Consider the following 13,631-nt stretch of genomic DNA (forward strand, 5'->3'; position numbering starts at 1 on the left):
TGCAGAATCCAGTAGAAGAGAGACACTTTATCCTGAAAGTGGACCCGAGATTGCATAGTTATCAAGCAAACTCTCTTGGTGAAAGAGACTGGACAAGAGGAGAACAGAGCAAGAATTCCCTCTGGTGAAAGAGGCTGGATGCAGGACCAGACAAAGCCAGTTGAGTCTCATCGCATCGTAGGAGTTGTCGGAGAGATGTTACTACAGAACCAATTCTTGTAAGCAGCTGTCAGTGGATGGACTGTGAAGGGATAGGGCAGGTGGATTGACATAAGGAAGGAGGTGTTAATATCAAAGAGGTGAACATGTGTTCATTCCAAGTGGTTTTGTACTGGAACAAACATGTTTTCATGTTGTAAACATGTTTTCGCCCCTGAATTGGTCCATACTAAATGTATGGGGTATTTTAAAAGCCTCATAACTCACTTGTTCTTACCAGAATCAAAGCGCTTTTTTTGATTAACAGTTCTGGCATTTACAGTGCTACTAAATGTTTGGGCAGCTGGCTCATGTAACAAGAGTTATTAACAAGAAATGAGGGCTCAGGTGGGCTCAGGTGAATGCGAACAGACTATAGCAGTGCTCTATGATTTGTGGTATCAAGTGAAGTTGTAGTGTGGTAAGGACCTATCAAGAACTTAGTGAGTAGCTATTGCCAGAACAATTGTGAAGTGTGATAATGATTGAAAACTGTTTGGCTTACTGAGTAATTGAACATGAACAATTGTGAAGTCTAACAGAAGCAATAAAGAATTTAGAAGAATGATGATACATGCATGTTTTAAATGAGCAATATTTAAGCTTGGCGGTCCAAGGGAGGGCTGAGCGATACTACCATTTTAGTGATATATTGCGATATTTTGAAAGTATCGATATCGCAATATTTTGTTATTAAATATCGTGATACCATGCCTGTACATTACTGTCATTAAAAATCCATTTGTTATGCAGTACTAGGCTAAGAATCCTTGTAAATGATAAAGTCCAACCATCTGGTTTCCCCTGCAGAGAGGTGTGAACACCATAACAACCTCAAAGCATGTGTTACAATAACTGTTACTGTAAACAAGGATGATAGTGGCTAGTTTGCTATCACCTATAAGGACTTCCTGCAGGAATGCTGAGCAATACACTATGTGGCACCAGCTATGATTGACTTATTTGTAAGTATCATGAACTATTCAGTATCGTGAATAGTGGATTTAGTATCAATCGTGATACTAAAATGGCAGTATCGCTCAGCCCTAGTCCAAGGGGAGTATTGTAACAGAGTTGTGGACTAATTGTATTATACTGTGTACTTGTATGCATGTAGTGTATTGGGATCACTTTAATAAGAATACAGTAAGAACTATGTGGCATGAGGACCAGGGTCCAGTCCTTACAGGAGCTCCAACTGGTTACATATTAGAGTACAGTGGGACCTTCATTATTCAAATGTGTGTATGTCAGTTTATAGTCATGATAGTGCATTGATAGGTGAATTTATTCAGATAAACAAAGTCCATGCATTCATTAATGTAACACTGTTCATTTACTCTAATAGAACATACACTAACTCTAATCTATGTACAGAACACTCTAATAGAACACTCACTTCTGTCAGCTATTCAGGAGGTTGGAAGCGTAATTTTTTTTTTCGGGTTAATTGCATTTTTGAGATTGTAAGGTGGGGTATAGCATTGAAGGAGGGCAGCAACTTTGAATGGTGGCTGTGATACTCATTTCTAACCTTCTTGGTGGTGGCACATTGTTGCTATCGTTCGTCTGGAAGCTTTCTTCATCTTTCTAGTTTCGTGTAATCCCCAACTAGGGCGCACACCACTACAGTCCTAGTGAAGAACGCTACATAGAATGACTTCTTGGGTGTTTATTCATACTGTTTTCTCGAGTGGGACTCCTCTCTCTATCTTTCTAGCTCGTCAACAAAGACATTTATTGTATCCGTGAGATCTCGCGTGCTTTATACGTAGCCCAAGTGTAAAAAACTTACTCGGTGGGGCTTAACAGGGCTTATTGTGCCAATGCCATGTACCTGTCATATTTCATCAATCGAGAGGTATTTCATCACCCAAGGAGGCCCAGTACACTTTTCAATACAAAACCATTGGGCTCACATGCACGCTTCCAACCTCCTCTGATTCAGGTTATTAAAAATATGGAGTAATGATCAATCTTGGTCAGAGCATTCATTAAAATATTTTTGGGTTCCTTACTGTCTGGGTTGCTAATTGAGGCCACACTAACCAATTTCCAGTGACTGTTAGCACTTTGGTAGGACATGAATAGCAAGAAATTAAAATGTTATATATAATTCCCTACGTAGTTTTCCTCCAAACTCACAGTAGTTAATGGCTACACTATATCATCAGTATCAGTGTTAAGACTCAGTATATCAAAATTTCCCTATTGGTACACCTCTAACTCCAAGTACTGTGTTAAGTCTGTAGAAAAGAAGATCCTTGAAATCCTTGGAAATCTCCCTCTGGGTAAACCCCTACCATGTACATGATACAAGAGCATGCAACTCATGAACCTTCACAACAGGTAGCTAGGGTACATCTTTGGGTCAACATTTCTTATATGATGTGTGTATCCCAGAAAGGTGGCCTTGTTGTTCAGTGACATATTTCATATGCTATTGCTTACATTCATCAGTATAGTATAGTGGCCCAGTTAGCCATCAGTTGATGTATACAGAGCCTGGATCATTGGGTACAACTTGTATAGTAGCATCACACAAGAGTGATTATCTGTACAAAACAATTAGAATAATAATAATAAAATGCTACATCAACATAGTCATCTACATACTACATAGTTACAGGTTATTTCAAGGGGAAAAATTGCAATTTTTGCTTATTGATTTGTGAATATCACACAAGCAATATGGGTATATCCATTCCTACTGGACTCAAGGTTTTTTGTTGTTGTTTTATGTTTTATCGCCAAAAATGTGTCTTAGAAACGACACCACGAGACATAAAACTTGTACATTGATCACAAAAACTGCACTAAAATCTTAGTGCAGTATATATCGTTATCAAAAATAATTTGCCTATACTGCTAGCAATGTTTCAAGCACTGTGCACTGTTAACACTGGTAATGCATGTCCGTTTTCTCTAGCCTTCTTTTGTAAAATAGCACACTATAATATTGTATACATTTTACACCATGAAATTACATTTTGTAACATAGAAATCACCTATAGCCTGTGCATTTGCCGGTTCTTTGGTTTATCATGTTTGTAAATAGCAACGAGTGCGCAGTGTTACATTTAAGCTTCCCAATGTGCGCACTTTCAAACAGGAAGGTAAGGTTGCACTTATTTGCAAAAAAAAACACAGTGATTGTAACAAGCATTTAAACCAAAGTTATACCATTAAATAGACCACCACAACTATAGCACTTTTTCAATATACTTAATATGACATCTTTAAACAGGAGTCTTACAGACCTTTAGCATGGCACACTTGTGCTGTAAAGCCTAAGTAATTTTTTTTTCTTTGATAATTTATGACAAGACATGGAGAGCCCTAGCCCATGTGTGGTATGTAATCACTTTTAGTGGTTGAAAAAATGTGTCTGTGGTCGAAAAAATATGCTTGAGCAAATTTTATTTGAGTCCAGTAGTCCAGTCCAGTGGTCCAGTCCAGTAGTCCAGTCCAGTGGTCCAGTCCAGTGAATGGATACACCCCAAGGAAGGGTTATAGTAATGCAAAATCTGAGAGAAAACTATGCTCAGTCAAAGGGAGGATTGTTCTGGGCACGTGGCCAACTGCCACCACACCTTACCATCGCCACAACCTTGACCACAGTGTAACTATCAAGGTTCTCTTGCCAACAACCTAACCGTAGCATCCCAATCATTTTGACACATGTTACCCTACTACAAATCTCCATTTCCATGACGAATAAACAAAATCTTCCACCTTGAAATTTGGGCTAATGTATTTCGTGGACTGGACTCGCGGACTGGACTCACGCAATGAGCTGGAAACAGTTTTTAAACAATAATCCAGGTATTATCCATCTCTTGTAATACTGGAAACACCACTATCAAGCTATAACTGCTGATACTGCTCTTCCTTACAAGTCAACAAACTAACACATGCACTAATTCATTAGAATACACTCACAATACACGAGTACTAGCAGTGATAAAGCGTGGTAGAGGCTATTGTTGTAGCATAGGTGTTTTCCTTTATTGCTTTGGCACTAGTGCTAGGGTTGTAGAGATGAGCCAGTAATAATTCTTAGTAGGGCAGCTATAGGTAGCACCACCCAGCGAGGTGATGGGGCTATGCAAATAAACCGGCTCATCACTACAGCCCTAACACTAGTGGAGCAACAAAGGAAAAACATCTAAGTTATAACAATAGCCTCTATCACGTTTCATCACTGCTAGTACTCGTGTATTGTAAGTGTACTCTAATTAATTAGTGCATGCGCTAGTTTGTTGAGTTGTAAGGAAGAGCAGTAACAGCAGTTGTAGCTCGATAGTGGTGTCTCCAGTATTGCAAGAGATGGATAATGTCTGGATTATTGTTTAAAAGCTATTTCCAGCTCAGTGCGTGAGTCCAGTCCACGAAATACAATAGGCCTTGAAATTTTGGAACTATGACAATCTGCAAAAACTTTTACCCTTGAAATAACCCACTACAGGGGGTACATGGTACTAGTGTATATAAATGTTACAAAAGATGTTCAACATGAAGCAAAAACACTACACAGCACAACCATTATGCACACATGCACTTACATGCACACAAAGCGAAGCAAAATCAATGCCTTTGGCTACTGTGCCAACACAGTCATGCTTACCCAGTGAGCGAACACAGAACACTCATGTGCTATTCAGGTATAATGAGTCGGGCAGGTAAATCCTCCTGGGACAGGACTAGTAGCCCACAGGAGGCTGCACCATGTCTCATAGGCAAAGGTGTAGGCACCCAAAGTCATACCTGGACCTTCATCCATTGTGCAAGTCATGGATAATTCCCTGGTTAACACCAGGTATTTATTTATGTCACAGCTGGGTGGGCTACTCTCTCAGTTGACACCAGGTCTCAATTAAACAACTGCTACACACACACACACGCATGCATGCACGCACGCACACACACGCACAAATATACACACTCGCACAAATATACACACGCATGCACACACACACACACACACACACACACACACACACACACACACACACACACACACACACACACACACACACACACACACACACACACACACGCACACGCACAAATACACACACGTTGTAATGACTGGACTTGCAAATGTACTGAACTTGTAACAGCCTCCTAATAAGCCAGCTCTTGTAATGCTGGAGACACCATTATCAAGCTGCAACTACCACTTGTCTTCCTTACAGGTCATTGATACACTAATTATGAAATACATGTAATAGTTGTAGTGGTAGAGACTAGTGTTGTAAATCTCCACTGCTCCAGTTGATGTTAGACTTTAGTGATGAGCCAGAAAGCATTCAAGTTACTGTACATAGCCACCAGCAGTAGTCTAATACAGTTAGTTGAGGGAGTTTCCACAGCAAAAACTGTCCAGCCATTATCAAGCTATGGATGCATGAAAACGGCATTTTCTTGGTTCCAGTAAAATACACACTTGTATGTCGCATGCCCCACTGGCTGTACTTGACCGCACAACACACTATTGTAGTGTTGCACCGATATGCATATTTTCACATATACCGATACCGATTTTTCACTCAAACCGCACCATTTTAATCCTTACACGAAGCACAACCAAAATATCTAGCGATCATCAGCATTCACTAGTTTTGTATTGAGACTATTGAGGTTCACGTGATTAAACTATGCAATTAAGGTAATATTTTCAAATAGCGCCTGAAGTGCTCCCACCCTCCTCTGCCTTTGACCTTTGTTACAACAGCAAACTTCTCATGGAACACTTTCATAAATATTCTAATAAATAAGTGCATGTGTGACATTTACAGTTTTTAAGGAAGAGCACTATTGCCAGATGTAGCTAGATGTTGACATCTCAACTATTACATAATGCATGCTTATTGGTTACCTAGTCCGTGAGTCCAGTCCACAGAATACATTATTCCTCTACTTCCATATACTACGTAGCTATGTTATACAAAGTTTGATGTGTTCAGCAAAACACTCACACCACATGTGACACACACACTCACACACGCACACACGCACGCCATACACACACCACACACAATGATCAAATCAGTACTAATTCTTACAAGTTAAAATGTTGGCAAATCATACGTATCTCCTTATTGTTACTGGCACGAATAGTTGCTCCAGTCATCACTAAATGTTGACTCAACTGCCTGTAATATCACAACACAATGTAGTATAATACAAAACACACAAGTGCCTAATTATTTTTTCATGCTCCTACATGATGCAATTACAAAGATAGCCATTACTCTCATACAAATAAACACACATTGTGGGTGTAATAAGCAAGTGTATGTATGCTCAGTAACTCATTTACAGTATTAAAACATACTGTACGTGCACTTATTAACAGAGCCTGAAATTATTGTCAGACACCTGCCATTTTCCAACCATTACTAGTTAAAGTCTAAATACAGTTAACAGGTTTTTGTACAACCACATAATAGGATTTTTCAGATCATTTCCAAAACATAATTTCAGGACCTGATACAGTATATGACACAGCAATAACACAAGCCATGTTAGGCTGCAGGACAATTCACTGTGTTACAAGATAAATAATGGATGATGTGAAAGAGTACATTTATCCATGACTTTACAGAAAGACACAGGAAAACATACATACGTACGTATATGTACATACATGTATACGTTCATACATACACAACAATGTCAAGAAACTAAGCTTGTGGCCACAACCGGTTGTGGGTGTACACCTGGTTTAGAAAAATCAGTGTTGCAGTATTGCAATAACTCAGACTAAACTAACTAAACAATACCCATTGGCCCATGGTAATATTAAGCAGTCACTTACAGGGGATTTCCTAAAGAGCAGTAGAGTGGTGCAGCCGTCTACTTTACTCCAAACCATTTTGATGTGGTAAAAAGAATGTACATAGTTGGTAGCAAATTGACAGTTTTACTGCCATACTTTATTTTGCTGGGAAAAGCTCTGTACTTATGAACACAAACGTAGTATAGCTATGACAGAGACATATGTACTGAATGTGAGGAACTAGTGTAGCCTCAGTTATAAAAACCTGTGGGGACCACCAGTACATGTGTGTATGTAAAACAAAATTACATACACCTGTAGTTCTACACTACTACAGAATAGTAGGGATGTAGGAATCATGTGTGCCGTGGATGCCTGGGAATGCATAAACATCTCTGAGTAAACATGGCTTTGGCAGTGTTATGTGTTCTTATCTAACCTGCCAATAATTCCACCATAGGTTTCCACAAGCTCCTTAAATAATTTCAGAATACAAACCTATTTTTCATACTGCTTATGTGGTAATTGTTGAGGGGCATACTTTCATAGATTTCATGAAAGTGACATTTTTCATGAAATTATAATTGTGAAAAAGGTCAAAATAGTAGGCATTCCAATACACTGCAAGTAATAATAAAAGTGTAGAAAAAGTGGAAAATATTCACAAAAATTTACGTAACTACTGTATACGTATATGGTAGATATATTGTTCACATGATCTCCAACTGCTGCCATATAAATACGATGTTCATTTTACATTAAAATGTATTTCATGGGCTCTCGATAAATTTAAACATTCTCTTGGGAAGATTGGGGAAGGCATGCCTCCCATATTGAGTTGCTATGGTAACTTCAAGACCACTTTCTTGACATACTTATCCATAAAGCTTATTGGTAGTAGGTGAAATATCTTCCTACATCACTCACCAATGAAACAATTGTATATGATACACATTCTTGATCTGAAGTCACTCTCTCCAACTTGGTTATTTCAGCTGCTACTTCAAATGTGTATGACTTAAACCTCATTTCGGCCAATGATGATCAGATCCTGTGAATAAAACAGTTCACTTAAGCAATGATGTCAACTAGTACTATGATGGAATGTACTGGGTAGAGGCAAGTCACTACAGGACATGTACTACAGTATCTCCTAGCAACCAACTGACAGAATAAACAACAGGCAATTGCAAACAGCTTCCTCCCTCCTGTCCTTTGATCTACAGGTATCCCAAACTTCATTATTGTTAACAAATTAATCTAATTTGGGCTATCAAGTTAACCCTCTAACCATCATAACCACCATATGGCAGATCGATCTAATAACTTACGCACTGACTATAATTTTGATTTTGCTATAGCTTGAAATCCTCATGCACACAGAGTCCCGGTTACTGGGGTAAACGGATCCCTTGCAGATTATTACGCGAGAGTTACAGAAAATGTCTCGTTGTGAAAGAAGACTAGTTTGTTAGTTGTTTCAGTTGTTAATCATGTCTATCATTAAGAACACGATCTGTAACAATGGGGACAGGTACAGGCTAGAGTTGAAACAGATATCCGCATTATCCGGATATCCGGATAATAATTTACTCTCCAGATAGTACTTTGAAGCCAAGCGGATAGTAATAACTTAAAGCCATTTACCTGTCCAACTTCTCATCACAAGATGAATCATTTTCACCATGGAGAGTTAGCTAAGCTAGTTTTATGTGAAGTTAACAGCTGCCTGGTAAGTTAATCAGCTTGCTCATGAGTGACCAAGCCCATCGTTATGATGAAGCACAGCTATGAATGTTGTTGAAGAAGTTGTAACAGAATAGTTATTGTTTTATAAAGAGTTCTTTAAGACTAGTTATACCTGGAAAAGGTCTTGTAGCAACTGCTACATCTTGTATTCATGTTTTCTCCAGCTGCCAATCTTGTTAGATGAATTCCATTAAGTGCAAAGTAACCCTGTAACATTACCACAAACTTTTTGCTCTCATGTTAATGTTTGTTTGCTTCTAGAACTAGTAAAACAAGGATGCTTACAATAAACTATAAAATGTTTCTATAGCAAGTGATGATGTCACTATCTGTAGGATATCCGGATAGGTCTAGTTCAGGATATCCGGATAGTAAAAGTTGCTATCCATTTCAGCCCTAGTACAAGCTACTTTTTCAAGACACGGCATGAGGGCCATTTCTCTACGCATGCACATTGGGTGTGATAGTGGAAAACTCAAAGAAACTAGACCTGATGTGAATCACTTCATGGGGTAACGCCTTAGAACCAGAGACAAATATAACATTTGCCATCCAAATAGCCTCTGTGTCTGAACATAATTCAGTTTGCTCAGACATAATGTCCTAGCTATCAAAAGAAAAGGGATGGAGCCTAATGGATACAATTTGTCTGTTTGGTTTGTGGCTTGTACTGCTAATCATAACTTACACTTAGTAGGCCTACCACTTACTCCCAGGAGCAATGAATGATGTGAACAGCTGATACCAGAATTAATAACCATGTACAATCTAACTCTTAGTTGAAATGTCCCATTCTGTTCTACCATGGCCGATCAAGCCTGCACATGACAGGACATTATGACCAGTCTATTGCAAAATGTTATATTTGTCTCTGATTAGAACAGTATTAGAAGTACTATTATACACTCTCAGCTGGTTTGATAGAGATAGGATCATGTTTACAGCTGATTTTAACTTTTGTAATTTGTCCTTTAAAAACAATCTTGTGGTTTATGCCATTTTCTGTCCATGGTATGCTCTGCTGGATAACCTGACAGTTAGAGGGTTAACACAAAACAGGACCACATACACAGGGTAATAGGTGTTCCACTGGATATACAGTACAATGGTTATACTCACCAAATACTAAACACTGCAGTTATGTTGTAGTCATCCTCTGGTGTGCTAGGCTACACGTGTGCTACAATACAAGAGACACAGGTATATGTGACTATAAAAATGATGGTATTTATTACACTAATTATCAGAAGAGCTACTGTATTCGGAGTGTTTTGATTGGTACTAAGAGCAGAAGGTTGCTTTTGTTACTCACGGCACACATCCTTTGTACTTTTCATGACTGAGAAAATCTAATAGAGCCTGCACCTACTTTTGCTGCACCCTAGATGAGGAAACAAGCAGCCTCAGTGTTGGATGCAGTCACAATGTGATGGGTGAGAACTTCCACCTGAACTCATCCAAGCAGGAGAATCCACACTAGTAAATGAGGTGATAAAACTATTCCCTGGGTTTAGAAAATTGGAACTCCGCACACCAATAAGTGTGTAGAGGCAGTAGCAGAATAAATCAGCCAAAGGCACTTTTCCTAACAATTACAGTATCTTTGCTGACCAAATTCATTATACCCTCTAACGTACAGTTTCAATGTGGAAGTCATTAATACCCAACAAAAATTCCAGATAATGGCTGGCCAATTTCTGACCCATATGTAGCACTGCACCTCAGAGGTGTTCCCTCATTCTCTAACACAAATACAAATAAACAGTATCCTGACTGTGTATGAGAGGGGTCCCTGTACTAGTGTATTCTCATTAGTGCCCTGGAGACACATAAAATTGACAGCATCATAAAATCTCAGCTCGTACAGTATGAGCTCCATTAAAACCCACCACAAACTTCATTGGAACAATTAATAAGAAACTTATTACTACTGTCACAATGTCTAGTAGTTTTGTTCAAAATTTGCATTACACAGCTAGCTACCACCAGCACTAGTCTCGCGTGGCCAGACCGCTTATTCTCCGTCACGGCGCTTATCGATTAGAGATTATAAGCGCCTACTCCGAAAAAGGGTCTGGTCCAGAATCAATACGTAAACTCGTTTTCACACCCCAAGCAAGAGTTCGGGGTGTTTAATCAACTTTCGTCATAAAACGTATACTTCCTTTTAAATTTCAAGCCACGTACGCACTGGAAATGCCATGAACGATAGCCGGTAGAGTTGATGAGACACTGAGGCTGGTTTTCTAAGGCTAAAAAGGGCACGGGTTGATTCCTTGCTCAGTTCGCCTTTAGCCTTTTCGTTTTCACAAGGAATCGATCCATGACCTTGTTAACCGTAGAAAACCAGCCTCAGTGTCTCTCATCAACTCTACCGGCTATTGTTCATGGCATTTCCAATGCGTACGTGGCTTGAAATTTAAAAGGAAGTATACGTTTTATGACGAAAGTTGATTAAACACCCCGAGCTCTTGCTTGGGGTGTGAAAACGAGTTTACGTATTGATTCTGGACCAGACCCTTTTTCGGAGTAGGCGCTTATAATCTCTAATCGATAAGCGCCGTGACGGAGAAAAAGCGGTCTGGCCACGCGAGACTACACCAGCACAACATAGAGTACCTGTAGCATCATACAACTAGTGTCAAGGTCTTCATACAGGCTGTCGAGCAGTACACAATCCGACACAATGCAAAGCACGTACATGCGCGTGTGCGTTAATTAAAGTAATGAGCGTCAGTTCGAGTAATCAGTGCAGGGTGCTCTTTAATTAGAAAATAGTGCTTTTGCAGGGAATCTAGAGCAGGTAACAGCAAGACGATTGCTCGTATTGCTTAGCCTTATTTCGCAGTGGGGATCTCAGTTATTAGATTGTCACAGAAAGGTCAGGTGGGTTATAGAATCCATAAAGTTAGTCTGGCGCCGCCCGTCCTTTTGCAAAAAAGGGGCGGGCGGCGCCAAACTATAAATTTTATGTGCCCACATACTCAATTTTGCAGGCCCTGTCACATTTTGTAATATATGTCAATGCAAGTCACTGACAAAAGATTGTGACTATCTGTCACCTACAGCATTGAGGATGTCAAGGTATCATTGTATTACATAATGTGCATACCGTACAGTGTAATAATTTAACAGGGGGAATTTTTGACAAATTTGGCAAATTGTTGCATCAACTTTGTCCTCGTCAAAGCTCACGTGACTGGTTAATTAGAATACTGAAGTCAACGCATTTGTGCAAATTTTCCTTGTAAATATTTGACAATGGTGAATTTGTCAAAATTTCCCCCGTCAAATTATTACGCTGTACAGTACATGTTTGTATGTGTACTGGTGTCCTAGTGTTAGGCTACTCTGCCCCTTCACAAAAAGTAAGGGTCTGAGTCCTTGTGGCGCTTATGAGCTCCTGGTGATATACAGATACTAAACCCTCAGATTCGGTGGTAGCCAATTCACACACAAATCTCCTTGGCAACACATTGCTTTTTTAATTGAAGAGCAATCATCAGACGTAACCAGCAGCTATGTGTGCTATTTAATTGAATTCCTTTTAAATGATATGGTATCTGTATTTCACCAGATACTTACATTAGTGAAGGGGCAGGCAGCACCAGACTAGTGTAAGGCATATAGCAGAGGAGGGCAGACACAATTTAAGTGCTGCTATAACAAATGTTTTGTTCATAGTGTACTCAGTGACATTAAGCATAATAATGTTTATTGTTGCTTTGTCTAACATGTGAAGAGTTGGGGCATGCATGACTTACATGAAATGGAAAGTTTTCAAAAAAGCCAAACATACCATTATAAAGCTTCTTGATCCAATTGTCCAGTAAACCCTATCCAACCTAGTTTTGTATAAAATAGCTGACTGTATTATCCAAAGATTCCTAGAAGTAAAGTAATACAAAGGAAAGCTTTCCAACATGTCAGAATGTGACTGTATGTGACTATTGAAGTACATAACCACGATGCAGAATGGGTTTGTTGAAGGAATTCCACTGTACATGTTCATAATTTAATTTGTTTATTTTCAGGTATCTTCTTTAAGTTTGTGAATAACCTTACCATCTACTAGTATAATTTCTATAGTCTTTTAACAACAATGTTCAGATAAGTAAAGATCATTCATTTATGGTTCAAATACTCTAATAGAGCGTACACCTGGGCCAATCTAGAGTCAGATCCTATACATTTTTGCCCCATTAACAGTTTTGAAAGTGGACTCATAATGCATGTACTCATAGTTTGCATGGATGGAGTCTCTGTAATATTCTGTACTAATATAACGTACAAGTTTAAGCATCCATATACATATTTCTAGAAGTTAATGTATTTCCTTCAACAACCTCATATATGACATACTGTGTTGTAATATCAGATGTACTGTATGTGTACATTGCTTAACTATAATGGGAAATGATTCATTAAATACATGCATGTGAGAAATATGAGTTATCAGTGAATTTTAAATTATACTTTGTAATTTATTTACAGATGTAGACGTGATATCTCCTGAGTTGATGGATCCAACCAATCATTGATATTATAAACACAACAACATAATGTAAATGTGTTGTAGATGGTAAGTTAAACATATTACTTCTTTATACTTCCCTTGTGATACTGTATATCTATACAGGCTCCATCACTAAACCAGTGTACATCCTGTCAACATTACAATAGATGAACACTTACTAATAGTCCAATGATCACACCTAACATCTCATCAATCAGTATTTCAGATTACTTCACTGGTCACTAGCTAATACACACTACACCATCACTGTGATGTCATTGTATAGTGATGAACCTGATGGAGTTAGTAACCAAATGACTATCAATAAGTTGACTGGTATAGTTGAACTGAACACTTTGTATGTCGGTTTACTCATAAAAGAAT

General features: G+C 38.7%; 3 long non-coding RNA genes across 4 annotated transcripts in view; 1 reads left to right on the forward strand and 2 right to left on the reverse strand.

Annotated features, from left to right (window-relative positions):
* The window catches only part of LOC136263742 (uncharacterized), a 139,601-nt gene that overhangs the window by 2,886 nt on the left and 123,084 nt on the right, over positions 1–13,631 (reverse strand). Inside the window, exon 6 of the long non-coding RNA XR_010704773.1 lies at positions 2,650–2,753. This is a non-coding gene — a long non-coding RNA (uncharacterized lncRNA). The remainder of the gene's footprint in view (positions 1–2,649; positions 2,754–13,631) is intronic.
* Positions 6,259–11,458, reverse strand: LOC136263753 (uncharacterized). Its single transcript, XR_010704775.1, has 4 exons — positions 11,351–11,458; positions 9,851–9,911; positions 7,910–8,033; positions 6,259–6,356 (listed from the first exon to the last, which is right to left on the reverse strand). It is a non-coding gene; the product is annotated as an uncharacterized lncRNA (long non-coding RNA).
* On the forward strand, positions 11,477–13,319 carry LOC136263789 (uncharacterized). 2 transcript variants are annotated; one of them, XR_010704791.1, is made up of 3 exons: positions 11,477–11,617; positions 11,728–11,815; positions 13,226–13,319. It is a non-coding gene; the product is annotated as an uncharacterized lncRNA (long non-coding RNA). The 2 variants fall into 2 exon arrangements; XR_010704792.1 differs by having other exon boundaries at positions 13,232–13,314.

Source organism: Dysidea avara, chromosome 1 (assembly GCF_963678975.1).
Source record: "Dysidea avara chromosome 1, odDysAvar1.4, whole genome shotgun sequence".
NCBI lineage: Eukaryota > Metazoa > Porifera > Demospongiae > Dictyoceratida > Dysideidae > Dysidea > Dysidea avara.